This window comes from Hyperolius riggenbachi, chromosome 8 (assembly GCF_040937935.1).
Source record: "Hyperolius riggenbachi isolate aHypRig1 chromosome 8, aHypRig1.pri, whole genome shotgun sequence".
NCBI lineage: Eukaryota > Metazoa > Chordata > Amphibia > Anura > Hyperoliidae > Hyperolius > Hyperolius riggenbachi.
Window position 1 is genome coordinate 43,681,573 of NC_090653.1, and position 15,822 is coordinate 43,697,394.

Genomic DNA, 15,822 nt, shown 5'->3' on the forward strand with positions numbered 1-15,822 from the left:
ATTGAATAATGTTATGGCACAAAATAATCTGCTAGTTTGTCTCTGTTTTGAATGGCAGAACTCGGACCACGTAAAGTAGCAGGTGGTAAATTTTCGAGAGCACTGTTTGTAATATCCCCCTCCTCCTCCTCCTCCATGGTCATGCCATCTAGTGTTCTAACATAGTTATGCAAAATACATGTTGCCTTCACAACTGTTATAGCATACTGTGGTTGCATTGGTACTTATCCGTTAGCCGGGCGCATCCTCTAGGTGGCGACAAAACTCCACCAGAGTTACATCTTTCCCTACTATCCATGTCGGCCTGGAGGAGGAATAGTAATTAGCGCCACCTGCCGGATGCGCCCGGCTAACGGATAAGTACCGTTGCATTTTTAGGGCAGTGTGATAAATCTGCCATTTATTAGCCAGAATTCCAAAAGCACATTCTACTACTTGTCTGGCTTTGGTCAGGCGGTTATTAAAGACAAGTTTTTTATCAGACAGATCTCTTTGTGCATAAGGTCTCATAACATGTTCAGACAGTGCAAAAGCCTCATAAGCCACAAACACACACGGGTAAGGTGGGTCTTTGGTGTCAGGCCAGGGGCGTGGTGGTGGTAAAGTCATCTGGCCCGTGCGAAGCTTCAAGCCAAATCGACTGTGCTGGAATACGAATCATGGGAACTACCGTAAGCGCCAACATCCACATATATAAATTTCAAATTAGGATCCACCACAGCCATGAGCACAAGTGAGAAATATTTCTTATAATTGTAATACAGACTGCCAATGAATGCAGGCATAACCAGTCTGACATGTTTCCCATCCACTGCTCCAAGGCAGTTAGGGAAATCATGTTTATGCCAAAAAAGCTGAATGTTAGCCTCCCACATAGGTACATCAGGAGTTGGGATAAATTCCGGTTGCAGTACTTTCCAGATCAATTTGCAGGTGTCCAAAACTATGTATCGGATTGTAGATCTTCCCATGAGGAATTGGTAATGAAGTGCTGCATATGAATGCCCTGTTGCCCGAAATCTGCAAAAGAATAGAAAAAACATGTATGTTTATTTGTATTCCTAGATGGCCTCCTGCGGACAAGATGGAAGTCGATGAGAAATAGTTTCAAAAAGGAGCTTGAAAAGCAATATAATGAATCCAAGAGTGGTTCGGGAAGTTCACAAAGAACCAGATATAAATATTGTGGCATCTTAGAATTTCTACGAAAACATCATGAACCTGCTGAGTAAGTATGGCACAAATGTTAACCTATTGCACTTTTGACAAAATTGCCCTCTACAACAGTGAAGGAAGTATTAGCCCCACAATGCATTGAATTAGTGTGTCATGCTTAAAGGGGCACTATGGCGAAAAATTGTAAATTTTGAAATATGTCCAAACATAAACAAAGAAAAAGTACGTTCTTTCCAGAGCAAAATGAGCCGTAAATTACTTTTTTTCCTATGTTGCTGTCACTTACAGTAGGTAGTAGAAATCTGACAGAAGTGACAGGTTTTGGACTAGTCCATCTCTTCCTGAGGAGATTCTCAGGGATTTATTTATTTTCAAAAGCTCTTAGTGAATTGCAGTTGCTCTGTCCAAGTAACTGCCAAAAACTGTGTAGGGAGCAGGGAGACTGGCCAGCATCAATGTTTAAAACCTTTTTAGGGAATATCTTTATAAAGAATAAAAGCCTTGCTGAGAATCCCCTATGAAGAGATGGACTAGTCCAAAATCTGTCACTTCTGTCAGATTTCTACTACCTACTGTAAGTGACAGGAACATAGGACAAAAGTAATGTATGGCTCATTTTGCTCTGGAAAAAATGTACTTCTTATTTGTCTATGTGTGCACATATTTTAAATTTTAAGATTTTTCGCCATAGTGCCCCTTTAATCTGCAATCAGACAAGCGAATGTATTGGAGAACGTAGCTTACTTTGACAATGCAATAGGGACTTTTTAAACTGATGCTTAAAATGACAACAATATGGACTGTTCATTACTCAACGTACCAGTTGCCTGACAGTCCTGTTAATCTGTTTGGCTGCAGTAGTGTCTGCATCACACACCTGAAACACACATCTTGCTAAGCCATTCCAAGTTAACTCAGTGCAGATTTTCTCCATGCTTGTTCAGGGGGTGTGCCTAAGAGCTATGTACAAAAATTATCTCAGAAATAGACAGGCAACTGCTAGTGTTTGGCAATGAAACAACCATAGCATTGTGAATGTAAGGCCTCTTGCACACTGCAAGAATTTCAGATTCAGATTCCGCTTTTTAATCAGTTTTTACCTCCGATTCAGATTCAGATTTGCAGTGTGCAAGGAGCAAACTGCAAATCTGAATCTGAATCGGAAGTAAAAACAGATTAAAAAGCGGAATCTGAATCTGAATTGCTTGCAGTGTGCAAGAGGCCTAAATGTGCTTTTACATCAATGGGCACTATGACACAAAGTAATTTTGTGCTTTTCACTTACCAAAGAACTGAAGATAGCCTACCACCTGATCCTGAGGAGGACGATGTAAAGGTTACCCAGCACACAAACAGTGATTTGGAAGGGAAAGAAATCACGTCACAGGATGGTGACACAGCTACAGTGGAAGACAGTGACTCTACTACACTAGATCACACACCACACAGCCCACCGAGTATTCGGACACGCACAACTCTCAGGTGTAGTAGAGGGGTGAGGGTAGCTACACAAGGCAGGAGAATAGGAAGAGGTTTGAGCAGGGCTGAATACGATCAGAAGCTGATTAGTTCAATAGAAAAGGCTGAAACAACTAAAAGAGCCATGCACACAGTATCTGTTAAAGTGAACCTCCGGACTAAAAATATACTCAGCAGAACTGAAAAGACTTGGTGTTTCTTTAACAGTTTCACAGCATCAGAACTTTGTTTTTCTTACCAAAGCATCATTTTTAGCTGCATTTTTATCTAAGCTCCACCCATCAAAGAAAAACAGCCCGGGCTTTTTTTTCCCTGATGCTGTGCAGAGCATGATGGGATTTTCTATGTTGTTATTGACGTTGCCTAGCAACTGGGAGAGGTGCTCAGGACACAGGACAGTTGGAACTGTGTCTCATGCTCCCTGTCACCTCCTTTCAACCAAAAAGATGGCTGCCCTCATGAAATCAAACATTTGCTTGTTCTTTTAAAACAGTGTGGGTAAGAGATTATATTACCTATCTATTTTAATTAACATAACTAATATAACTTAATGACAGTATGTTTGTTTAGGCCGGAGTTCCTCTTTAAGTTTGCTGCCATTATTGCAAAAAGTGCCACCTAAAAAACAATGGGCAGCCAGACATGCCATCTCTGAGACATTGGGTACATTTTTAGTACCTGAGAGCCGTGCAGAAGACAATGTGCACAACTACTTCCAGCAACCACACATGCCTGCTTCCAGTCATCACTATAATGCATACCCACAAATATCTTACCATACGCAACGTAGTTGTGACCCACCGCATTACCCACCGATGCATATGTCAAACATGCCATATGGTCAACAGCCTCATTACTCTATGGCTCCACCTCAGCGCCCTGATCAAGGTAGTAGGTTTCATACATCATCAATACATAGTAACTCTTCAGTGTACACTGATTTATCATCTCACAGCCAGCCACAAACAACTGCTAAATCAGCTACACCTGCTTTCAATCATGGCACTGGCAGTATGTGTGATTTTCTATCACAACATGACTAGTAAGTTCTTTATTTAAGCTTTTATATTTTGTGTTATATTAACATATTTTTCTTCATTTTACTTACCTCAATGTTATGAGGAGTCGTTCAGTTGGTGTGGGCCGATAGTGTCTTGGCGTTGAAGGGCATCCTTCAGTTTGGCCAAAAGGGCATCACAACTGGAAAAAAGTAGTATGCTTATGTTATTATATAATGCTGTTTGTTATCTAAACATTTCTAATTTGTGGCATATTGCTTTTGTGGATGAAAACCAAGTATGGTCACCACATGTCCAATAACATATTTGGGCAGAAGAAATAACAATTAAAGGAAAAATGTTGTTCAAAAACTGTTTCATTACTGTGTCCCAGATGCTGATTGTTGCATGACATTAATATATTTAATTAAGTATGCTGCAGGAGTATGTAAGGTCATATTACCGTATATACTCGCATATAAGCCGACCCGCATATAAGCCGACCCCCCAACTTTTCCCTGAAAAAACAGGGAAAAATGATTGACCCCCATATAAGCCGGGGGTAGGAAATGCTGGATTGGTGCAGCCCCCCAGTGTGTCCCAATATAGCTAGTATAGTGCCCAGTATAGGTAGGTAGTGTCCAGTATAGCTAGTATAGTGCCCAGTATAGCTAGTAAAGTGCCCAGTATAGCCAGTATAGTGCCCAGTATAGGTAGGTAGTGCCTCAGTTTAGCTAGTATAGTGCCCAGTTTAGCTAGTATAGTGCCCCAGTATGGCTAGTAAAGTGCCCAGTTTAGTTAGTATAGTGCCCAGTTTAGCCAGTATAGTGCCCAGTTTAGCTAGTATAGTGCCCAGTTTAGCTAGTATAGTGCCCAGTTTAGCCAGTATAGTGCCCAGTTTAGCCAGTATAGTGCCCAGTTTAGCTAGTATAGTGCCCCAGTTTAGCTAGTAAAGTGCCCAGTTTAGCCAGTATAGTGCCCAGTTTAGCTAGTATAGTGCCCAGTTTAGCCAGTATAGTGCCCAGTTTAGCTAGTATAGTGCCCCAGTTTAGCCAGTATAGTGCCCAGTTTAGCCAGTATAGTGCCCAGTTTAGCCAGTATAGTGCCCCAGTATGGCTAGTAAAGTGCCCAGTTTAGCCAGTATAGTGCCCAGTTTAGCCAGTATAATGCCCAGTTTAGCCAGTATAGTGCCCAGTTTAGCTAGTATAGTGCCCAGTTTAGCCAGTATAGTGCCCAGTTTAGCCAGTATAGTGCCCAGTTTAGCTAGTATAGTGCCCAGTTTAGCGAGTATAGTGCCCAGCATAGGTGGGTAGTGCTCCCCCCCCGCTCCCCCCGCGGCCGCCGCTGCTGCTATTTTACCTTCTTAGACAGCGGCCGCTTCCTAATCCGCGTTCCTCTTCTTTCTCAGAGTGTCAGTGTTTCACAGCAGCGCGCCGGGCGCTGCTGCTGTGACGATGCAGGGGGCAGGAAATAGCGCGGCTCCCTATAACGGCGATCTGTATCGCCGTTACCAAGGGAACCGCTCTTTCCTGCCCCCTGCATCGTCACAGCAGCAGCGCCCGGCGCGCTGCTGTGATACACTGACACTCTGAGAAAGAAGAGGAACGCGGATTAGGAAGCGGCCGCTGTCTAAGAAGGTAAAATAGCAGCGGCGGCCGCGGGGGGAGCGGGGAGGGGGGGGAGCGGGGCGCGGACCACCCGACCACCCACCACCCACCACTAGACCACCAGGGAAGACTCGCATACAAGCCGACCCCCCAACTTTTGACCCCCTTTTTGGGGGTCAAAAATTCGGCTTGTATGCGAGTATATACGGTATGTCCCAAATCACATGTGTAAACAATGGATATATACTATAGTAGTTACTGGTTTTGCAAAAAGAGCTGGAGGCCTTATGCAGTGTATACATAACACACCAGGAACAAGCATAACGGTAATTTTGTTATTTCATGTATACACCTGATTGATTAATGTGTTGGGTTTAAGATTTCAGTCAAACACTGTTAATTAAGGGTTACACATTGCATTCTTCCACAAAATACTTAGCCACATGTTAAAGATAACACAAAACAAATCTTACCTGGACACAGACATTCGGGTGTAGCCAAAAAACTTGTCTGGATGCGGCCTCAAATCTCTATACAGGGTCCTAAATTGACCCTTCCTGCGCCGCTGTTGTAGCATGGGATGCACCCAGTATCTCCGTGTCCTTGGCCTAAGTCTCATATATGCTGCTACACAAAGCAATAACAGCACATCAGGAAACATTTTCAAAACCCACTTAGGGCTGGTTCAAACGGACGTCTGCGTAGCGTCGCGTCTGGGGGCGTTGCGGCGGCTGCGCGGTCAGGCTTTCAGTAGCCTTCGGTCGCGTCGTGATGCAGTCGCGTTTTTTTTCCCCGTAGGGGAACATTAGCCGTGGCGGTTGGCCGCTCCCTGGAAGCTACATGTTGCTTCCAGGGGCAGCCCGAACGCTCGCGAAAATCGGGACCCGAACGCCGCGTTCGGGTAAAAGCGAGCAAATGCTCGGTGTAAACGCTCCCATTCACTTGAATGGGAGCGTTTACCGTGACGGTACGAACGCTTGCGGTAAACGCTTGCAAGCGTCCGTCTGAACCAGCCCTAACTCTTCTTCTCACCTCTCCTCAACTAACCCACAATGTTGTGAAGGACACCACCCTTTTTATATTGGTGATTTGACTTCAATTGCTCAATTTAATTCACATGTGTCATCAATATATCTCACTTTAACCCTTTGTTTAAGGTATTTCAACCTCATCCCATGAAAAACGCAAAACGCAAACGCTACAAAAAACGCTAGCAAAAACGCACGTCAAAACAGCAAAACGCTACCAAAACGCGTCATAAAGATAAGACAAAGCGGTTCAAAAAACGCTAGCGTTTTGCGGATCTGCTAGCGGTTTTTGGTGCGCACCGGGCCTCAGTCTGGCTTTGCTCAGGAATAATTATAGCTGAGTCTGTCTTCTCTGATGTCTTTTCAAGCCCAAGCCTGCCCCCTTCTGGCTGATGTGGCAGCCAATTTAGAGGGTGCAGACCTTGGTCACCACCCATTTTGGGTGTGGTCGGTCTGTCACGCCCCCTGGTTTCGCCCACCATCCTCTATAAAACCTTGTAGATGGGAGTCATAAAATGGCTATGATTAAGAACCATGTAGGTTCGAAACATGTCAGTCTGAGTACTCTTTTACCTGATTGGGATACGTCCTAAATAAACTTTTGGATTGCGGAGACATTGTGCGGACCTCACTTACTTGACCCTTCTGGCTCTGCTGTAATGACTCAGCTATAATGATTCCTGAGCAAAGCCAGACTGAATGCTCAGTCAGGCTCAGGGATTTTATCAGGGCTGATAACAAGCATGCTGAGCAGTGATGAATATAACCGAGAGCAGGGTAGGTGTTTTCTCTAATGTTCCCACTGATCTATATGGTAAATACATGAAGGTGCTTCGTCTCTGGTTCACTTTAAAGGGCACAATTCTTTTTATCTTTTCTTTTTTTGTTTCATATGCTCGTAAGATGGTGTTTACTGTCACCATTCATTTTATTTTCTTTCATGTGCTGGGAAGATGGTTTTAAAGGTCAACTGAAGCGAGAAGAATATGGAGGCTGACATATTTATTTACTTGTAAGCAACACCAGTTGCCTGGCTATCATTCTGATTATATGCCTCTACTTTTAGCCATAGACCCTAAACTAGCATGCATCATATCAGGTGCTTCTGACATTGTTGTCAGATTTGACAAGATAAGCTGCATGCATGTTTCAGGTGTGATTCAGACACTACTGCAGCCAGATAGATCAGCAGGGCTGGCAAGCAACTGGTATTGTTTAAAATAAAATAAATATGGCAGCCTCCCTATACCTCTATCTTCAGATGTTGTTTAAATGCCACAGCTCTCTTTAGCTTAGAACTAATGGTGCATGTAGTCAGCCCAGTCAGGTTTGAACTCAGGATTTGTGATGTCTCCCCATCACCAGAGTCTGTTTTATGGTATACTAGCTGATTGCCCGGCGTTGCCCGGGTATGTATTTGACTGTTGGCTCTGCCCACTTTTTCTAACCCTAACACACAATTACTCAATTACTCAATGACCAAGTTTGTGAGCTTTGGGGTCCTTAGCATCAATAATTTGTATTTTCCCAGTGAAATGAAACAATTCTGATTGTCTGTTTGTGGCTCCGCCCCTCTCCAGCATTTGAACCCCAGTCACCCAGTGACTTTAGGTGTTGGCGCCGCCGACTTTTTCTAACCTTGACATACAGTAACTCAATTACCAAGTTTATGAGCTTTGGGGTCCTTGGTATCAATAATTTGTATATTCCCATTGAAATTAAACAAATCTGATTGGTTTGTGGCTCCACCCTTTTCTGAATTTGTACCCCAGTCACCCAGTGACCGACTGTACCAGGTTTGAGGCATCTGCTATTAACAGTGTAATAATGGTAGCAATTTGAATATTCCCCTTGAAAATCAACAGGTGAATTTTGATTGGTTGTTGTAGGCTCCACCTATTTTCCTAAATATTATAACCAGTCACCCAGTGACCAACTGTGCAAAGTTTGAGAACCCTGCCATTAACAGTGTAAGAATGGCTGCAGTTTATATTTTTCCAATTAAATTGGTTTTTTGGCTCCACCCACTTTTTGTAACCTTGGCACACAGTCACTCAATGACCAAGTTTGTGAGCTTTCAGGTTCCTGGCATCAAAAATGTTTGAATGAAGCACTTTATCCACCAAGGAAATCTGATTGGCTGTATGTGGCCCCGCCCCCTTTAGTGAATTTGAACCCCAGTCACCCAATGACTGACTGATGCAAGTTTGAAGCCTCTGCCATAAACAGTGCAAGAATAGCAGCAGTTTAAATATTCCACTTAAAAATCAATAGGTGAATTTTGACTGGCTGTTGTAGGCTCCACCCACTTTCCTGAATCTTAATCTCATTTGCCCAGTGACCAAGTGTGGCAAGTTTGAAAACCCAGCGTTTAATAGTGTAAAAATGGCTGCAGTTTACATTTTCCCATTAAAAATGAATGGCTGAAAGTTGATTGGCTGTTTTATGCTCCACCCACTTTTCCTGGATTTGTAACCTCGGTCACCAAGTGACCAACTGTGCCAAGTGTGGGGACTCTGGCTTGATTACTGTGAGAATGGCAGCATTTTCCATTTTTTCCATTGACATGCATGGGAGAACTCTGATTTGCTGTTTTTAGCTCTGCCCAGCTATGCAGGAGACTTGAGACCCCCAGAACATATCATCTCAGGTAGTAAGGGATCTGTGTACCAAGTTTCGTTCAAATCGGTCAAGCCGTTTTTGAGTGATCGCAGCACATGCATACATACGTCCAATGTTATATATATCAACTAGCTGATTGCCCGGCGTTGCCCGGGTATGTATTTGGCTGGTGTCGGCTCCACCCACTTTTTCTAACCCTAACACACAATTACTCAATGACCAAGTTTGTGAGCTTTGTAGTCTTTGGCATCAATCATTTGCATTGAAATGAAAAAATCTGATGGGTTGTTTGTGGCTTCACCCCCTTTTTCTGAATTTTAACCCCAGTCACCCAATGACCAACTGTACCAGGTTTGAGGCCTGTGCCATTAACAGTGCAAGAATGGTAGCAATTAAATATTCCCTTGAAAAGCAATAGGTGAAGCTTAATACACTTTTGTAGGCTCCACCCACTTTTCTGAATATTAATCCCATTCACTGAGTGACCAACTGTGCAAAGTTTAAGAACCCTCCCATTAACAGTGTAAGAATGGCTGCAGTTTACATTTTCCCAGTGAAATGTGTATTTGTCTCCACCCACTGATTGACTGGTGTTGCCTGGGTATGTATTTGACTTGTGTTGGTTCCGCCCACTTCTTCTAACCCTAACGCACAAACACTCAATGACCAAGTTTGTGAGCTTTGGTGTCTTTAGCATCAATAATTTGTATATTCCCATAGAAATTAAACAAATCAGATTGGCTGTTTGTGGCTCTGACCCTCTCCAGCATTTGAACCCCAGTCACCCAATGACCAACTGTAGCAGGTTTGAGGCATCTGCTATTACAAGTATAAAAATGGCAGCAATTTAAATATTCCCCTTGAAAATCAACAGGTGAATTTTGATTGGCTATTATAGGCTCCACCCACTTCCCTGAATATTAATCTCAGTCACCCAGCGACCATCTGGGCAAAGTTTGGGAACCCTGCCATTAACAGTGTAAGAAGGCCCGCAGTCTACATTTTCCCAGTGAAATTTGTTTTTTGCTCCGCCTACGTTTTGTAACCTGGACAAACAGTCACTCAATGACCAAGTTTGTGAGCTTTGGGGTCCTTGGCATCAATAATTTGTATTTTCCCAAGAAATGAAACTGTTTGTGGCTCTGTCTCCTTTTCTAAATTTGAACCCCAATGACTAACTGTACCAGGTTTGAGGCTTGTGCCATTAACAGTGCAATGAATGGTAGCATTTTTAATATTCCCCTTGAAAATCAACAGGTGATTTTGATTGGCTTTTTTAGGCTCCACCCACTTTTCTGAATATAAATCCCAGTCACCCAGTAACCAGCTGTGCAAAGTTTGAGAACCCTGCCATTAACAGCGAAGAAGGGCTGCAGTTTACAGTTTCCCAGAAAAATCTGTTTTTGACTCCACCCACTTTTTGTAACCTTGACACACAGTCACTACTCAATGACCAATTTTGTGAGCTTTTGGGTTTCCTGGCATCAAAATTGTGTGAATGGAAGCAGTTTATCCAAAAAAAGCAAATCTGATTGGCTGTTTGTGGCTCCACCCCTTTAGTGAATTTGAACCCCAGTCACTTGATGACCGACTGTAGCAGGTTTGAGGTCTCTGCCATTAACAGTGTAAGAATGACAGCAGTTTCAATATTCCCCTTGAAAATCAATAGGTGAATTTTGATTGGCTCTTGTAGGCTCCACCTACTTTTCCGAATATTAATCCTAGTCCCCCAGTGACCAACTGTGTCAAGTCTGAGAACCCTGCCATTAACAGTGTAAGAATAGCTGCAATTTATATTTTCCCATGTAAAAAGTTAGTTGTTTTTGGCTCTGCCCACTATTTCTAACCTTGACATACAGTCACTCAATGACCAAGTTTATGAGCTGTGGGGTCTTTGGCATCAATAAGTTGCATTTTACCATTGGAATTAAACAAATCTGATTGGCTGTTTTGGCCCACTCCCTTTTCAGAATTTCAGAATTTAAACCCCAGTCTCTCAGTGACTGACTGTACCAGATTTGAGGCCTCTGCCATTAAGAGTGTATGAATAGGAGCAATGTAAATATTCCCCTTAAAAATCAAAAGGTTAATTTTGATTGGCTGCTGTAGGCTCCACCCACTTTCCTGAATATTAGTCCAGTCACCCAGTGGCCAAATGTGTCAAGTTTGAGAAGCCTGCCAATAACAGAATGGCTGAAATCAATCTAAAAAATCAGATTGGCTGTTTGTGGCTCCACCCACTTTAGTGAATTCAGACCCCAGTCACCCAATAACTGACTGTATCAGGTTTGAGAACTCTGCCATTAACAGTGTAAGAATGGTAGCAATGTAAATGTTCCCCCTTGAAAATCAATAGGTACATTTTAATTGGCTGTTTTTAGGCTCCACCCACATTTCTGAATATTAAGCCCAGTCACCCAGTGGCCAATTGTGTCAAGTTTGGGAACCCTGCAATGTAAAAAATTAAGTTGTTAACGCCGCACACTTTTTCTAACCTTGACATACAGTCACTCAATTATCAAGTTTATCAGCTTACGGTCCTTGGTATCAATACTTTGTATATTCCCATTGAAAAATAAACAAATCTGGTTGGCTGTTTGTGGCTCCGCCCCCTTTCTGAATTTGAACCCTAATCACCCAGTGACCAACTGTACCAGGTTTGAGGCATCTGCTATTAATAGTATAAGAATGGTAGCAGCTTTAATATTCCCTTTGAAAACCGAAAGGTGAATTTTTATTGGCTGTTGTAGACTCCACCTACCTTCCAAATTCTTAATCTCATTCACCCAGTGACCAACTGTGCAAAGTTTGAGAGCCCTGCCATTAACGGTGTAAGAATGGCTACAGTTTATATTTTCCTTGTAAAATTTATTTTTGGCTCCACCCACTTTTTGTAACCTTGACACACAGTCACTCAATGACCAAGTTTGTGAGCTTTCAGGTTCCTGGCATCAGAAATGTGTGAATGGAAGCAGTTTATTCACCAAGGAAATCTGATTGGCTGTATGTGGCCCCGCCCCTTTTGTGACTTTTGACCCCAGTCACCCAAAGACCGACTGTAGCAAGTTTGAAGCCTCTGCCATGAACAGTTGTAAGAATGGCAGCAGTTTAAATATTTCCCTTGAAAATCAATAGGTGAAACTTGATTGGCTGTTGTAGGCTCCACCCACTTTCTTGAATCTTAATCGCATTCACCCAGTGACCAAGTGTGGCAAGTTTGAGAACCCTGCGATTAACAGTCTAAGAATGGCTGCAGTTTACATTTTCCCATTTAAAATGAATGGCTGAAAGTTGATTGGCTGTTTTATGCTCCACCCACTTTTCCTGGATTTGTAACCTCGGTCACCAAGTGACCAACTGTGCCAAGTGTGGGGACTCTGGCTTGTTTACTGTGATAATGGCAGCCTTTTACATTTTTTCCATTGACTTGAATGGGTGAAATCTGATTGGCTGTTTGTAGCTCCGCCCACGTGTGCAGGGGGGCCGTGAGACCCCCAGAACCTATCATCCCAGGTAGTAAGGGATCTGTATACCAAGTTTCGTTCAAATCGGTCAAGCCGTTTTCACGTGATCGCGGCACATACACACACACACACACACACACACACACACACACACATACACACATCCGATTTTATATATATAGATTGTAGGAAATGTTTGTATTGTATTTTATTTTGTATTTTATATTGTAGGAACCTAAATTGACCTTATCAATTTAGACAGGATGCCTGGGAAAGCCTCCTGAAGGAACAGTTAAAGAGACACTGAAGCAAGAATAAATCTCGCTTCTTGTCTCATAGTCTCTAAAACGCCGCTATCCCGCGGCTAAACTAGGGTCCCTGAAAACCCAACCCCCCCCCCCCCCCCCTGCAAAATTTACAACCAACTTGGTCGTAGATTTTGCTGCTGTTGAGGCAGGGCTAACGGCCGCAGCCCTGCCTCTAGTCGCGTTTATCAGCGGCGCATCGCCGCCTCTCCCCCGTCCCTCTCAGCGAAGGAAGACTGAGAGGGGCGGGGGAGAGGCGGAGATACGCGCTGACAGACGCGCGTGAGGCAGGGCTGCGGCAGTTAGCCCTGGCTTAATCCGGAAGAGGGGATGCGCTGCTCGGAGGGGATTTCGGGGGGTAAGGGACCCCCGTTTAGCCGCGGGATAGCGGCGTTTTAGCAGGGGCACCCATGTCCCTGCTGACTATGAGGTCTGAAGCGAAATTTATTCTCGCTTCAGACTCTCTTTAAGGCATCAAATTACATTTATTTCTGTTTGCCAGTATATATAAGCTGCGTTTTTCAGATTTTTGTCAGGAACCAAATCCGAGAAAGGCTTATTCTAAGCCCAAAGTTTACTGTTTATTCATCTCTAAGTTAGCCAATAAATGGTATCATCCTGATTCACAACTCCTTGCTTTTACTGATGGCTAACCCGGTACAACACTCTACTGCTCCCTCCAAAAAAGGGACAGTTGGGAGCTATGCATTTTTTCATACATACAAAGTTGTGTCCATGTACAAAATATATACAAAATAAGTACAAAATATATAATAGTACTGTTTTTGTTTTACAGTATTGTATAAACTGTTGTAAGTAGTTGACATCCAATCTTATCATTTCTATGTAATATAAGGGAACTGCCTAAATTATCCTTTCAGTATAATCACTTATTTTACTCTTACACTACATGGAAATGGTAAGATTGGATGGGCACCATAAGTCCCAATCCATAGAAATCAAATAATTTATCCACATTTTACAGAGGACTCAACTTACAAGGAAACTACCGGAATGTAACCTGTTTGTAAGTTGGGGACAGTGGCATAGCAATAGAACATGCAGAAGTTGTGATGCCCTGGACCAAAGGGGCCCTCCTTAATCCATCCTATTAGCTTTTCATTGGTGCTATGCTGATAATAAACACCTCTATACATGCATTGCAGAGTGGAGATCCTTAACAGACTGTTTCCTTACTCTAAATACACTTCTCTTACACTGTAGATGTCCTTATAGGTTTTGGGGCTCCAAATCAATAGAGTGCATCAGAGGCGTAGCTATGGGTGGGCATGGAGGGACACATGTCCCCGGGCGCAGCACTGTAATGGTGCACAGAGCATGGCCACCGCTCCCCCAAGTGAGTGAGAGGCGGCTCGCTAGCTGCCCAAAGTGCTCCTGCTTCTCTCCCTCCCTCCACAGAGGAGTGCAGAAGTGTTAGCAGCAGCAGAACAAAGGGGACACATCTGGCTAACTATGGGGGATACATCTGGCTATCTAAACGAAAGAAGGGGGGCACATCTGGCTATCTTAAGGGGGGGTACATTTGGCTATGTAAACAGAGGGAAGGGGGGGCACCTCTGGCTATCTAAACAGTATTTGTACATTTGGCTCCACCCATGACCACGACCACATTCTGATGTGTGGCCACGTCCAATTTGTCCAGAGGGGGCGCAAAAACCATCCTTGTCCCTGGGAGCTGAAAAGCCTAGCTACGCCTCTTAGAGTGCTTGGGGCCCCATGTAAAACTTTCACTGGGGCCCTAAGCTCCTTAGCTACACCACAGGGCAGGGGACCCACCTGTATGTATAAGCAAAGTGCATGAATCTCGCACCAAGGTATCACACATGTCAGACCACCGACTGAAAAAAGTTACACAGAAAAAGCAACCTCCAGTATGTATACAAAGGCTGAAAGCTAGGCTGAAAGAAAGTGATCCAGGAGATGTGAAACGTGAGCCGGTGTGCTGCTAGCCACATGAAAGAAGAAAAAGAGAAGAGGAAAGACAACAAAGTATCTAAGTATCTTACTTGACCATACTTGGAAGGACCGAGGCAGTGTGTGCGTGAGAGCAAGAAAGGAAGAGGACAGCAGATACCAAGAAGACCAGGGGGAAATTCTTGACCATACTTACAAGATCACGAAATCTGCGCCATGAAAGAGACCATAGTTAAGGAATTATCACGCAAGAAACTTAAAGTAGTATGAAACTCCATATTAACTGAAAAAAAAATTAAAAATGAATCTGATTTATTTAGCTTACCTATTTTTTTGTTTTTAGTGTTCACTGTCAAGTTTAAGAGAAGAGTGACATGAAAAAAGAATGTAATATTTCTGCTGGTTTCCATCTTTACTGTTTCTTTGTGATGCCAAAAGTGACATAATTTAATTTACTGCTTATTTTACAGATTACTGCTCCACCCACAGCAAACTAGATACTGGCTTACATCACTGTCAAAGGAGGGGCGGCGCTTAATTCCCCTTTGGTCATAGTGTTCTTATGTTATCTGTAATGGGAAGTTTCTGTTAAAGAGACACTGAAGCGAAAAAAAAAATGATACAATGAATTGGTTGTATAGTACGGATAATTACTAGAAGGTTAGTAGCAAAGAAAATATTCTCATATTTTTATTTTCAGCTATATAGTGTATTTTATAACATTGCATCATTCTCTAATATTTGCAGTCTACACACTACTCAGCATTTTAAATGTTTTTACAGAGCAGGCCAGTGATCTATTGACCTGTCCTCAGACAGAGAAAAAGAAAATACAGTGACTGATAGTTGAGATAAAAAGCCTCAGAAGACAGAGCTGTCTGCGACTTTGAAAGTCGTGGAGCTCAATGGCTTTTTTTTGCATAATACCAACTGGAGTTTCTTAACTCTTCCTGTACTGGAAACAATATTAGACTTACGTCTCTGCTCCTAATGTTTTATTTCTTAGCTGTACTACACATACAAATCATCATAATTTATTTTCGCGTCAGTGTCTCTTTATTTACATTTTGAGATACGCTTGTTACTGTAGCTAAGAAAAAGAAAAAAGAAAAACAAAAAACACTTCCCACAATCCTATTGGCATTGCACAGTTCAGCAAAGGCACACAGACCGGGTAAAAAATATTATGGGACACATGAGGACCTATT

The 15,822-nt window shown here is 42.9% G+C and overlaps 1 long non-coding RNA gene across 1 annotated transcript; it reads right to left on the minus strand.

Annotated features, from left to right (window-relative positions):
* Positions 1–335: 335 nt before the first annotated feature.
* On the minus strand, positions 336–5,818 carry LOC137528111 (uncharacterized). Its single transcript, XR_011023269.1, has 3 exons — positions 5,734–5,818; positions 3,764–3,855; positions 336–1,020 (listed from the first exon to the last, which is right to left on the minus strand). It is a non-coding gene; the product is annotated as an uncharacterized lncRNA (long non-coding RNA).
* Between the last annotated feature and the right edge of the window lie 10,004 nt (positions 5,819–15,822).